The sequence below is a fragment of the Vulpes vulpes genome, chromosome 13, assembly GCF_048418805.1.
Source record: "Vulpes vulpes isolate BD-2025 chromosome 13, VulVul3, whole genome shotgun sequence".
Lineage (NCBI taxonomy): Eukaryota > Metazoa > Chordata > Mammalia > Carnivora > Canidae > Vulpes > Vulpes vulpes.
Genome location: NC_132792.1, coordinates 64,439,406 through 64,454,612, shown reverse-complemented (window position 1 = coordinate 64,454,612; position 15,207 = coordinate 64,439,406).

Sequence of the window (15,207 nt, the reverse complement as noted above, 5' to 3'; positions counted from 1 at the left end):
GAGCCCCGCGCTCGCGGGCCCATCGATTATTAATGAGCCACCGCTAAAGACCTGCGGAGGGATGCTCGGATCGCAGGGCCCACTCCGCGGAGGGAACAAAGGGCGCAGAGGTGGAGGGCGGGCGGGGGGCGCTGGGGAACGGGGCGAACGTGCAGCTTTCAAGTTCAAAAAGCTTATTTTGCATGAGAAAACACATGGGGACCCGGGGATGGGCGGCAGGCAGCCCCTCCCCCGTCTTTAATATCTGCTCGGCAAAAGAAGTCGGGATTAAAACCACCGGCCTCTGGGACACCTTAAAAAAAAAAAAATTAAAAAAAAAAAAAACCCTTTCTTCTGTGTCCTTATGTACAAGGGTAAAGAGCAGCTTTCTCCGTCCAAGCGGGGAGAGCTTCAGGGAGAGCTAGCAGTGGGGCGCCCCGCCGGAGCCTCCGTCCTCTGCCCGTTCCCGATTCCATGGCCCGAGGCGGTGGTTTGCATTTTTAGGACAACAGCCGGCTATCTGCAAGCAGGAGACCTCTCGTCAGGCTTCATTACTGCGCACAAAATGACACGAGCGAGCCTGTGGTCACAACTGCGCTTGCGAAGCGCCGCGCGGCCGCTGCGCTCCTGCAACCCGGGCCCCCCCGCGCTGCCCCTCGCCCGAGCTCCGTCTCCGAGCGCAGGGCCTTGCCTTGTGCCCCCCTGCCCGCCCGTTGGCTTATCCATTGCCAGAGAGGCCGAGAAGAGCCGTGTGCGCCCACTGATCTTTGCAGTTGGGCCCACTCTTTCTTTCCCTCCTTCCCCTGTGATGCGCTTCCTGAGGCAGAGGCTCCATCGTCCACCCCCTGATCCAGGCAGGGCGCTCCAGCCAACACCGGAGCTGGGCCCGGAATGCAGACCCCTCTCCTTGCAACTCCTTTAAACCTCCCTAACTGCAATAGTCTTATGTGTCTGGCCTAAATCATAACCGCCCTCTTAAAAAGAAATCCCACAGCCGACAGCTGCGGATAGCACCATTAAATCCTATCTATTAAGAGCTAATGCCGCACAATGTATTTTTTTTCCAACAAGGGTGAATCTGTTTGCCTCAGCCGGAGAGGGGGTCATGATGGTTAGCTCAGCACTGGCACACCAAGGGTTCCAAAGCAATAGGTCAGAATCAAGATATGCAGGTAAGAAGGTGGCTGATTATGAGATTATTTGGAAGAAATTGTTTCAGCAGGAAACATTTGTGTCATCAGCCAGGTAGACTGAACTTGACCTTGAATTTTTCTGAAGCCTCTGGGGTTCGAGTTATATGGAAAACTGGAGGTGAGCCCAACATCTGAATCTTTAAAGAGAGCCACCATCTTTAAAGAGATGTGACGGGGCAGGCTGAAAGCAAATTGCCCGTCACTGGCTAACAGTGAGGTGTGGAAAGGGGGGTCATTCTATAAACCAGTAGTTTCTTCTTACCTGTTCCATTTGTTAGGGTATGGGCTCAGCAGCTATTAACAGTCCTCCACCCCACCCCCCACACACATATGGCTCACTCACTTTTCCTTTGCTTAGCAGTCCTGAGATGAGCTGGCCAAATTGACAGAGCAAGTCTGCTCCACAAAATTATTTGAATCTAAGTTCCTTCTATCTCATTGACTTAGCAGTTCCTATGGCAATAGTTCTCAAGCTTCAATGCAGTGATTGGTGAAACTTTTCTGTAAAGGACCATATACTAAATATCTAAATGTCTTAGTCTTTGCAGCCCACATATAGTGTCAATCAAATATTCTTTGTTTTTATTTGTTGTTGTGGCAACTCTTTAAAAATATGAAAACCATTCTTAACTCACCAGCTGTACAAAATCAGGCCACCCAGTGATTTTGGCCCATGGCCATAGTTTGTCAGTCCCTGCTCTAGGGCATCAGAATCACCTCCAGAGTTTCTGATTCATTAGGTCAGGGTGGGATCCAAGAATCTACATTTCTAACAAGTTCTTATGGGATATTCATGCTGATGTTTTAGAGGCCACTCACTGGAAACCAAAGCCCTATCGTGTTGTCTTCCCCTCTAGAGACAAAGCTGAATCTTTTGCACATGCGTGTTCTAGCACAAAAGAAAAGGAAAAAAGAGTCAAAGACAAAGTCTCTTTAAGTATGTGACCAGGAAATTGTACATATCACTTTCACTCACATCCATCCCATTGGCCCAATCTTAGTCCTATGGCCATGATCATCTGCAAAGGAAGTTGGGAAATGTGGACTATAAATGGATGTTCATGAGTCCTGCTACAACTCAAGAGGTTTTATTATTAAGAAGAGGGGGAGAGTTGGCTTTGCAGGACAGTTAGCAGAATCTGCCACAGTAGGGAGGGAGGGACCAGTGGAAGTTCTTTCATACTTTGTCAGGTTGGGGTTTATTGAAGCATCTCTCTGCTACGTTCACAGACCAGAGGGACCTTAAAGTATATAGCGGACAGCTACCACAAGGAGTCATTTAGGCTTCCATTTTCTGAATGTCTGTCTGTCCTAGGTGCCCCTCAGGATGCTAAAAATTCTTTAAAGTCCTTCAGGATTTTTAGTCTTAGTGAGTTTCTAGAAATTTGCCAACCATTTGTAGTAAATAATAATAATAATAACATCTATTTCATATTATATACCAAATCAGTATCAGATAGATTAAATGTAAATGAAAATAGTCTGAGATTATCCTATAAAATGTTTTTTAAAAATATTTTAGAAAAAAAAATAAAATAAAAATATTTTAGAGGGACACCTGGGTGGCTCAGTGGTTGAGGTCTGCCTTCAGCTCAGGTGATCCTGGGGTCCTGGGATCAAGTCCCACATCAGGCTCCCCACAGGGAGTGAGCTTCTCCCTCTGCCTATGTCTCTGTCTCTCTCTGAGTGTCTCTCATGAATAAGTAAATAAAATCTTAAAAAAATATATTTTAGAATATGTATGTAATCCTGGAGCAGGAAAACACTCTTCATGTTGGTAATGAGAATACCAATTAGGTAAAGAATGTATGATTTGACTATAATAAAATAAGTCATATTCCTAAATATTCCCTCTAAAAAAAAAAAAAAAAAAAAGAGGGATCCCTGGGTGGCGCAGCGGTTTAGCGCCTGCCTTTGGCCCAGGGCGCGATCCTGGAGACCCGGGATCGAATCCCACATCGGGCTCCCAGTGCATGGAGCCTGCTTCTCCTTCTGCCTATGTCTCTGCCTCTCTATGTGACTATCATAAATAAGTAAATTAAAAAAAAAAAAAAAAAAGATCAACAGACATATGGGAAAAAAATGCTTGCAGTAAGTGTAACAATAAAAAATGCTAATACTCTACCCAGGGGACATGGGAGGCAATTCTCAAAAGAGAAAAGTACACATAACTAAGGAACATAGGAATATACACTTATTTTCAATTATAAACAAATATATTCAAATAAAAATGTATCATTCTCTATCAAATTGGTAATTTATTTTTTTTTAATGATAATATACAAAGTGGTCAATGTTATAGGAAAACCGTCACACTAATTTTATGCTAATAGAGATACATTTGCAGTTTGGTGATATTCATCAAAAGATTTAAACATGTATTATAATGGGCAGATAGTTAGGATGGCCCCCATGACCCTGCTTCTGGGTGTTCATGCCCTTATGTCATGCCCTCCCCTGCAGTGTCAGGGGACCCGTATCTTCTGTCCAGGCCATAGAATGAATGCAGGGGGGGGAAAAAAGATACACATGATTACAGGATTATGTTACCTAAGATTTTAACACTTGTCTTGCTAGATTATGTTTCTTTTGTTGGTTTGAGGAAGCAAACTGTCATGTTGGGGTCTGCCTCTGTTAGGAGGCCACATGGCCGTGAATTTTCAGCTATCTCTAGGTGGTGAAAGCACCCTCTAGCCTATAGCAAACAATGGCTTTTGGTCCTACAGCAGAAAGGAAATGGATTCTTCCAACAACCTGACTGAGTTTGCAAGTAGATGCTTCCCAGTACAGCCTCAGGTGAGACCACAGCCCCCATTGATGATTGATACCTTGATTGAGGCCTTAAGGAGGGATCAGCTAAATTGCATCCAGACTCTTGACCCACAGCAATTGAAATCATAAGAGTGTGTGGTTTTAGGCTAAGTTTGAGATAATTTGTTATACAGCAATAGATACTAATATGTATATTGCTTCCAAGAATTTATCTAAAGAAACTTAGCCACAAGGATACTACCCATCACAAGATCTTATAGTTATGAAAAATTAGAAACAACCAATATATGCAAAAATATAAAATTTGTCAAATTATGGAAAATCCTCACAAAGAAATATGATTCAGCTAACAAAAATTGCAATGAAAATAAATACATATTTTTAAAGAAAAACGTTTTAAATATAACTATAAATGAAAATGTAGTTTCTAAATCAGCTTGCATAATCAATTCCCACTTTAACTTTTTAAATGTTTATGCATATGTAGAATATAGTGCTTAAAGTTACATACCCAAGGGTTAATAATAGTTTTCCCTGAGAGGTAGGATTATAGATTTTTTATTATAAGACAGATATTTTAACAGTTTTCTATACTAAACATTTCATGTCTTTGCAAAACAACCAGAACCTAATCATGAATTTTCTTTTTTAAAATATTTTATTTATTTATTCATGAGAGACACAGAGGGGGAGGGCAGGAGCAGAGACACAGGCAGAGGGAGAAGCAGGCTTCCTGCAAGGAGCCCGATGTGGGACTCGATCCCAGATCATGGGATCACTCCCTGAGCTGAAGTGCTCAACCCGTGAGCCACCCAGGCGTCCCCTAAGCATGAATTTTCAATGCAAAAGGAAGGAAAGAAAAGAATCCCAGCTCCATGAAAAAGAAAAGGTTAAAGCCCAGTGCAAATATTAGTTATTTTTATGGTTATTAAATATAAGATGTCAATATCACCAGAGGCTAATGAGCTGCTAAGAATGATTACCATTTTTTTTTTTTTTTGGAGTATTTACAATGATCCAGTCCCATGCTAAAAATTTGGAGTGCATTTGTTTATTTAATCATGGATAAAACGTTAGATTTATCCCCTGTGTTCACAGAGAAGGGCAACCCATACTCCTGGACGTTCTGCTATTCATACCTCCACTTTACCCCTTGCTTGTAAGGCAGGTAACTTGTGAGGCACATCATGACCAAGAGCAAAGGGATCATTGGTCACCCAGGATCTGAGTCAACTCCCTTAAATATGGTCTCAGCACCAATCCCAAATCAATCAACTAGTTTTGCCATTGCACAGCAGTTCTCCAAACCTTGCAGTTTGGGTTCCAAGGAGCCAGAGAGACGTTCTTTATTTGTTGTGGAGTCTACCACAAAAATAGAAGAGGCCCTTACCGCACACTTTCCCGTTGAATGATTGAAAACAACAGTTGCTCTTACAGATGCATGGAAAGAGCAAAGATATTTCAGTAGGCTTGAGGACAAGCTAAAAATTACCAGCTCCTCAGGATTACTCATTCTGCTAGAGAACAATTGAAGGTTAGCTCTTCCCAAAAATCTATCTCACTTTGTGAACTGAGGTTAATCTTGGTTTTGTCGACTTAGGTGAGCCATGTAATGTCTAGGACCTCAGTTGTTCCTTCGGTCACATGAATTTCTGTTAATTTCCCTAATTAGAGGCTCGTCAGGGTGATCTCTTGGTTGCTATCAAATTGATGGGATGTGATTCTGAAACAGAGCCCCTCATCCCGGTATTTCATTAGTCAAAACTTTTTTAAAAAGAAGTCTCCAAGACATATCTACAACACTGACTCGGAGAGTAAAGCTTTCATAAAGATTAATGGCAACTTTGGGCTTACTGAAAACTCTTATTATACAGGATTTCCTCTTCATGAACTCTACATGCTTCTAGTGCTTTTAACTGACCTTCCAGGAGAATTCCAGAGTCCAGGGGCTTGAAGGCAAGATCTCTGGTCTTCCATGAGAGCAAGAGAACCAAAAACACCTGCTCCTTGATAGGTTGACCACAGAGAATCAGTGACTTCTTGAAGGTCACTTTTATTGCTTTAAGTCAGTCTCAAGATTTCCTGTCTGAGAAAGTACAGCAATGACATCTGTTCATTCTTCAACATAGACCAGCCCTTTACCCATGATTTTTCAATATTTAAACAAACAGCCAAAACAAAGCTGTGCATCAGTGTTAACCTTGTAAACTTAAAAGTCTGCACCTGTACAATTACTAATTAGCATGTTCAGTAACAAAGCTGGTAGGTAACGGGTGACATTCACACCTCTTAATTGGTGCGATTAGCGGTCCTTTTGTTGTCAACCATTAGCAGCTCTCCTCAAGTGTAAAATACCACAGGTAAAGGGACATTGGCAATGGGTGGAGTGGAGGGGGGTAAGTGAAAGGGAATAAAAGTTTGTAAAACAGATTAGGCTGATTTAGAGGGGGAAAATAAATGGTCACTACAAGAAACTGACTGAAACTGCCAAAGGAGTAGGAGCATCAGCAATTGTATCTCATTTTATTCTTTACTGCTGATGTAAAACCTGACTTAAAAAAAAAAAAAATCCACTCCCCCATTACATTGGAAGGCCCCACTCTCAGTAAATTTAATCATGAATGGGAAAATCAAATCAATTTTGTTTTTAAATGAAAGCAGGTGTATCTGGGGAGCTTTTCCTCTCCCAGCAATACACTAGGATGTTTACTATGAGATTCCTGGCAACAAATAAACCTTAGGTTTTTAAAATAGAACCCAATTATATAGGAATCTTCAGGAATACAGGAAGCAAGGTATATTTCTGTATTTCTTCTTTAATCCTCTCTTCTCTTTTTCAAAAAGATAAGAGGAAGTTCTCCTCCAGCTCATCGAGTAACTTCCTTATGTACCCAGTGTTGAAACCTCATCATCCATTACCAACAAACTTTTACTTAGGTTTCCTCGAAGCCATGGCCCTATATTAGCATCATTCCTGTTTTGAGGTTTTAACTTCCAGGCTTGGCTTTTCTATAGTTTCCTCATACTTTTGTCTTCTTTTCTTAAGGACATAGCTTCATATGATTCATGCAGAAGTATTACTAATGTTCTACTGAGTAGAGGTTCCAATATTTCTTCATAATGGGAGCAGTGACCACGCTGTCATTCTGGGACAAAAATCTGATATGTTTATGTGCTCCCTGGGGGCAAGAATTATGTCTCCTCCACCTATAAACCACCAACTTCTAGCCCATATACCCCTTCGATATATAGACATTACTTCTAGATGTGAATGCTAACATCAACGAGATTTTTCTTTCTCCTAGATTCCTTTTCACATTGCACAGTTTTGGTTTTTACACAGTTCTTCTGGGGTGAGTATGACCAGATTATGTGCAATGCAAGTCAAATTCTCCCTTTCCCTGAGATTCTTGTTTTCCTTTTGGGAGTGTCTTTCCTTAAGTTAACTTACTTTTCTCTTAGACAGTTCCACTTTGGCTTTATGGATCTGGCTCCCCATTACCTGGCATTTTTGTTTCTTTGAAATTCAGCTTCATCAAAGACTTTTATGGTTTTCACATCATTTTGAATCCTTCAACCTTATTTTACCTCTTACTCATTTTCTCTTCAAATTTCCCTGTATTATATTATTTCTTTAATCTAATTTTTCAGTTACCTATTTATGCTATTTAGGGTTTTAAGAGATTTAAGGATTAATTTAAGGGATTAAGACACTTCTTTTATTTTACTCACAATTTTGTGGGTCAGGAATGTGAGACGGGTGTGGCTGGATGGTTCATCTTGATCCATGTGGCCTCAGCTGGGGTGAGTGGTCTGGAGGATCCATTTCTAAGAAGGCTTTCTCATGCACATGGCCCTTTATTCCCCACACAGAGTAACCCCCCCACCCCCACCCCCCGCAGGACCCTTGTGCATAGCTTGGACTTTTCATGGCATGGTGGCCATAGGAGGTCACACTCCTCACAGAGCAGCTGGTCTCCCCCAAATGAGCCTTTCAAAAGTAAGCATTCCAAAGGCCCAGGTGTAATGCAAGGCTTCAAACATAGGTCAAGCAGGTCTCTTAGAGTCCAGCCCAGATTCAAAAGGGAGGGAAGAAAAAGCTCTACCCCTCCATGAAAGGATGGTTTACTCCCACAGAAAGAAAAGGAACGATGGCTGCAGCCATCTGGAAGACAAACTGCCACAACTACCATTCTCATTTTTTTTTACTTTTCTTCCCCATTTTAAAATTCTAATAGCATCTACCTAATTAATCTAAAGGGTTACGTATGTCCCAGGGTTATGTTCAAGCAGGAAAGTGACCCCTCCACCCCTTACCTCATGAGAAACAAATAGGGTACTATGTGGCTCTAACACTCTGAAGTCATGTCCCATAACCAGCCTCCTCAGTCTCGGCTTTGAGCCAGGAACATCTCTCTGGTGGGCACAAGGACAGGCACAAGCTCCCATGTGACCTAAGAGAGAGAGAGATGACCAATCAAACATAAGTACTTCTTTATCCAGAATTTTTGATTAATTTATAAGATGCCAGTGGCTTTTCCCTAAGGAGTAAATAGAGTATGAAGTGTTGAAACAGCAGCTGCCCTTTGAAGCTGGAATACCATCAGGGCATGATGTTCATCAACCTGGAAGGAGGAAGGAAGGGTGCTGTGCAGGGTAGTAGTTGGTGAGTGAGTGTTGGCAAGGGTGTTGGGTGATGTAATTATATAAAATATTAAACACCAAAAGAATATACATCACCAATCCTCTTTTTTCCCCAAAGAAAATAAATAATTTAAGGGTTTTCCATTGGTGTGGACAGAAGTTAAGGAAGTTATGGCAGCCATCTTGGAGACAAACTGCCATACCAACCTTTCTCATTGTTATCTCTCTCTCTCTCTCTCTCTCTATATATATATATATATATATATATATATACAAGCAAAAAAAGAATCTGGGAACAGCTAAACCATTCAGTTGCCACTCTCCCAGATGATGTATCTCCTAGGCAGTCTATATCCAAACTACCAAGAGTTGTTTTTTTTTTTTTTAATTATGGAACTGGTCACGAAAGGATCATTTGGACTACTATTATTTTCACACTTAGTCCTGTGTCCCCTTCCAGCAGAGACTGCCAGTTTAGTTATTATTTAGTATATATTTGTATTAAATATGTATTCCATCCTTACTTATAGACTCATCTTCCTTAGTTATAGATACTCCAATTATTAGTCAAAATACTGGAATCTGGAATAATGATTCTATTTTTCAGCTACCTTGCTGCTATGTAAATATATTCTAAAGTTATGGAAGCAGGAGTGTCATGCATGAAATCTGAGAAGTCCTTAAAAAGGTCCAACTGTCTCCATGTTTTCCTCTTTCTTACTGGCAATGTAAAAAATGATTCTTAGAGCTCTAGAAGCAGTCTTGAATCCATGTGGTAGACATCATAGACTAAGGATGGCAGAGCCACAAGATGGAAAAAGCCTCAGTTTCTGATGACTGTTGTACCTACTCCTAGCTCCATGCTACATATTGTTTATTTATCCATGAGACAAACTTCCATCCTTTTTAAGACATTGTTATTTGAACTTTCTGTCACTTGTAGTGAAACCTGGTTCTAATACATCCCACTGCTGGTAAGGTTAGTTGGATAATTTGGTCAGGTTAAAACAACAACTTCATTTAAACTATTCTTCTAACAGGCACAGTATATAAACTTGCAAAGGCTGATTAAATTTCACTAGGGCAGATCTTTATAAAAAGAATAAGTAACATATGTAAATATCACATCCGAATTTAAATACAGTGTTTAACTGCCCTAGATTTCACAATGTATTCATAGCCTGGAGAGGGGATAAGAAACCACTTTATAATCCATTGATCCTTGTAAATTCTGTTTACATGTGTTTTAAAAATATGATGTGTTTTGTGCTATCTCTGTTGGCGGTCAAGAGCTCTGTATTGTTAAAATATCTTTCATGATTGCTCTGGAGAATAAACCAAGACTTGGTCTGTGACCTGGAAGCCCCTGTTGGGGTAGAGGGCAATGCTTTGGGAAAGAATACTCATTTATAAAAGCCAATGAATTCTTTTTCAGAAATGGCTGCTAGATGCCACTGCTTTAATTCAATGTCTACTATCTCTTGAAACTTCCTCTGCCCTTTCCTTCCATAAAACCTTCCACACTCAGTCTACACATTCCCAATATCTATTAGAATTAATCCTTTAAAACTAATACCTGATCATGTCATCTCTCCATGAAGACACTTGTTGATTCCTTGTTGCCTCTAGCTTGGTATAAAATGGCCTGTACTTTTTTTCTGTCTTATCCTCCATGTAATCGTCTAGTCCTTTATCACACTTGCTTCATATTTAAACATGATGAAATTTTCACCTTGTTCCAAATATGCCATGCCTTTCACACCCTGCATTTGGAACAGGCCATTTTCTGTGCCTGAAATAACCCCCCAAGCCCCCAAACTTGCTTTTTAGAATGTTCAGGATGCATCTCATGAGTCTAAAAGCTTGTACTCTAAAAAATTCAAAAGCCTTCGTTACTACTACAGACAAGGTTGACCACTTCTTCCCTTGCCCACGTTCTGCATTTTGTTCTACCCCCGTCACAGCACTTACCAGGTGATATTATAATTGATCTGTCTTCAAATCTGATTCCTCCTGTGTGAGATTCTGGAGATTTTCTAGTACTCAGTTCAATGTCCATAACACAATGGGAACTTTCTGTGTCTTGCTGAATGAGCTAGATCCATCGCTGAGACAAGGTTGTCCAAAAAAAAGGCATTTGTGTCTAAACACCTAAATTGTAGTTTTTAGGCTTGTATGATTTACTAGGTAAATTATAGGACTTAAACAATATTTTCAACTTCTTGGAAAAGATACTCATAGGAATATAAAGGAACATGCATAGATATCCTGTAACCCACCCCATCTTTCTTCCCACCTTGAAAAGAAGTTCAGCATTCCTTAGAGCTGAATTTTCCTGGAATTAAAATTATGGAGTCATAGAATTATAAAGGTAAAAAGAACCCTAAAAATTATTGATTCCAACTTCATAATTTATAAATGAGAAAACTAAGGCCCAGAAAGATTAAAAGATTTGTCAAAGGACACCCAGCTAGTTAGTGTCAATCAGATCTGAAATCCTGGTCTCTTGACTCCAGTGTTCTTCAAACATTGCAGTCGTAAGTCCCTGGTTAAGGGCAGCCAGCAGCTGTGAAGCACACGGACTTTAATTTCAAGTTAAATCAGAGCTAAAGCACAGATAAACCCAAGGGTTTCAGCTACAAATTAAACAGGTGAGAGAAGATAAGCGAGATTACTTGATGAAAATTTTTAAATCATACACTGTTAGAGTGTAAAAGTCCAAACCCCCAGTTTTCATAAATGAAAATAAGAAGGAAATGAAATGACTTCCTTCACCTCAATCATAAAGCCAGAGCCAGAGACAAAACAAGAACTTTGAATGCAGTTGTGATGTGGACTTCATGAAATTCCTGTTTCATTGTGTCCTGTCCTGTGGATAAAATGAGATACCACATAGAATAAATTCCTCTCTTCCAAAAAATTGGAGCCTGTAGTCAGTCAATTAATTAAAAGTTAGGTAAATTCAAAATTGTTAAAAAATGATACATACATACTACAATAATTTTATTTTCATTTTAATCATGAATATATACTTATCCTCCATATGTGTATAAACGAACTTTTAAAATATGTGAATTAATTTATTTTTGCTGCTATAACAAGTTATCACAAGCACAGTGGCTTAAAATGATACAAAATTATCTTATATTTCTGGAGGTCAGAAGTCCAAAATGGATTTCACTGGGCTAAAAGCAAGGTGTCTTTAAGACTCCAGGGCTGCAGGGCAGCCTCGTATGGAAACTCCAGGAGAGAATCTGTTCCTTGCCTTCTCCAGCTTTTAGACTTCCCCCACATTCCTTAGCTCATGGTTCCTTATCATCTTCAAAGTCAGCATCACCCTCTCTGTTTCTCTCATTACATATCCTTCTCTCACTGTGACTCTACTACCTTTCTTTCACTTAGAAGGACCATTGGGATTACACTGGATCCGACTGGATAAACCAGGATAATGTCTCCATCTCAAGGTCCTTATTTTAATCACAACTGCAAGGCCCCTTGGCCACATGGAGGTCACATACTTATGGGGTCTGAGGATTAGAATGTGGGTATCTTTGAAGATAGGGATGGCAGAATTATTCTACCAACCACAACATGGCTATGTAATTCAAGATGAGTTTTCTTTCCTCTGTCAATCATTCATTAAGTGTATTGTCTATGATTTCTAGTGTGTGCCTTTGTTTTTTGTTAGAGATTTATTTATTTGAGAGAGAGAGAGAGAGAGAGCAAGAGAGAGGGAGCATGAGCAGAAGGAGGAACAACAGGAGAGGGAGAGGGACAGAGAGAAACCCAAGCAGATTCCCCACTGAGCATGGATCCCAACATAGGGGCCGGATCCCACAACCCTGAGATCATGGCCTGAGCCAAAATCAAGAGTCGGATGCTCAACCAACTGAACCACCTAGGCACCCCTTTACTGGGTTTCTTTAAAATTAATGTACTAATTTAGAGCATTTGGAAAGCAACTGGGTAGCATTCTTCCAGATTTGTTTCAATTTTTTTATGATGTCTGTCCCATGATCAATTTCAAATTGATTTTTTATGTGATTTGTCTTTTTTGGTCTGCTGAATTATTAATTTAGATTTTATAGATACAATCTTCTTTTTTGCACTCCGATGTCACTGGTTTATATACTATTTATTTAAATCACACAATTACAGTAACAAGTACTCCTCACTTAAACAGTTTTGAGGACAAATAGAACTTCATACAAATTGCTTCACTGTGGGGCCCAAAGGTGACCAGGTCATTGACAAAGGGCCTACTAGTTCCTGGCACTCAATGTGCCCAGAAATAAACAAAAAGTTTTCTTCACCTAGTAGACTCTATATATGAAAACAGTTTAGGAAAGCCTCTGTTATATAAAGTGCCTTGTTCACTATAAAGCATCCTATAGATATAAATTATCACTATTATTTCTGCTTTTATTTATTTATTTATTTATTTTTATTATTTATTTATGATAGTCACAGAGAGAGAGAGAGAGAGAGAGAGGCAGAGACACAGGCAGAGGGAGAAGCAGGCTCCATGCACCGGGAGCCTGACGTGGGATTCGATCCCGGGTTTCCAGGATCACGCCCTGGGCCAAAGGCAGGCGCCGAACCGCTGCGCCACCCAGGGATCCCTTATTTCTGCTTTTAATTCAAGATCTGGTATTAAGAATTATACAAATAAACACTTATGATTGAATATGGATGATGCATGTCTGGTAGAAAAAAGCAGTCTAGAAATTAGCTTGATGGCCTGGGAAAGTCAGAACAATTTGAAAAAACATTCTGCTCAAGCCAGGGTAAAATCTAGAATTAAATTAAGTTAGTTAACAATGTAGTCAAGTTTCAATCAATAAAGTCTTTAATTATAATTAATAGTTTATTTCCTTTATTAGTCTGCTTTTAAGCTTACCCACTCTCTCTCTCTGAAAATTTAGGTTTAACTGCCTAACTAAAGAGCTATTTTCAAAAATATTTAATTGGCTGGAAAGACTGTATTGAACTCTTCTTTCAGTTGACCTATCTTTAGAATACTGAGCTATTTGGCTCATTAAACTATAAATGTATCCAGGCTTCCTCTTGAAAGCATATTTTAACTTGGACTGAGTAGTGCACAGTAAAGAGATACTAATATCCTGAGATAGTAAACACAAATACATAATATGTATGGATCAAAAAATCAGTGCTAAATCTAGAGTTGAAGGATCATCCCATAGATGTGTTCTTTTGCCCTTGAACTCTATTATTTTTGAGTGCTAAGACAGGAACTATCTCCATCTACTAGGTTGCTGAGGAGGACAAGAGAGTTTCTAAGTGACCCTAAAAAGATAAACTCCTAAGCACAGGGTATACTCACCAGTCAAAGGCATGGATTTCTTTATCCCTACTCAAAGTGCATGCAAAGCACACCTTCTGTGTCAGTTTCCTGAAGCTGCCATGACAAAGAACCACAAATTTGGTGACTTAAACAACAGAAACTTATTGTGTCACAGCTTGGGAAGCTGAACTTCTGAGATCAAGGTGCTAGAGGGGTCATGCTCTCTCTGAAAGTTCTAGTAAAGGCCTCTCTCCTAGCTTCTGATACTTCCTTGCTTGTGATATAACCAATCAAGGACACCTACCTGGCTCAGTGGTAGAACATCTGCCTTCAGCTTCGGTCATGATTCTGGGGTCCTGGGATCGAGTTCCACATCAGGCTCCCTGCGGGGAGCCTGCTGCTCCCTCTGCCTCTCTCTGTCTCTCGTGAGTAAATAAATAAAATCTAAAAAATAAAAGCATAAAATAAAATAACTCCGATCATGTCATGACATTCTCCCCATGTCCATATCTGCATCTAAATTTCCCCTTTTTATAAGGGCATCAGTCACATTGTATTAGGACCCACCCTATTCTGGTATGACCTCATCTTAACTAATTTCATCTGCAATAACGCTATTTCCAAATAAGTTCCTATTCTGAGGCTGGGGGTTAGAATTTCAGCATGTGAAATTTTGGCAGACACAGTTCCACCCATAACACTCTCAATGGAAAAAGCCATCATCGTCATATGCTTCATACTAATTCTCCAAATAATTGTTAACTTCAATAACCACTACATGGTCAAATTTAACCAGATACTTTAGTAATAATCATAATCATACAAATTATACTAAGTGCCAGGATCATAATAAACAAACAGATTAATAAAATAAAAATTGATAAAAATTGGTGGGGTCTTAGGGCACCTGGGAGGCTCAGTGGTTGAGCTTCTGCCTTTGGTTCAGGTCATGATCCAGGGTCCTAGGATCAAGTACCACATCAGGCTCCCTGCTTAGGGAGTCACACCTATGACAGGGACTAAGAGGGAGCCTGCTTCTCCCTCTGCCCATGTCTCTGCCTCCTTTTCTCTGTGTCTTTCATAAATGAATAAATAAAATCTTTTTTAAAAAAATTGGTGGAGTCTTTTATTAGCTATGAGTAAGAACAACACCAGTAAGAAAGAAGAAACTAAGAACATGGAAATATAAGAAGCAGAGAAAAGATTTTAAAAAAGAAAAATAAACCAAAGGGAATAGATCAAGTATAAGGGAGATCAGGAACAAGAAAAATATGTCCTCTTTCACCACTGTTAACATAGTACTAGAAGTTCTAT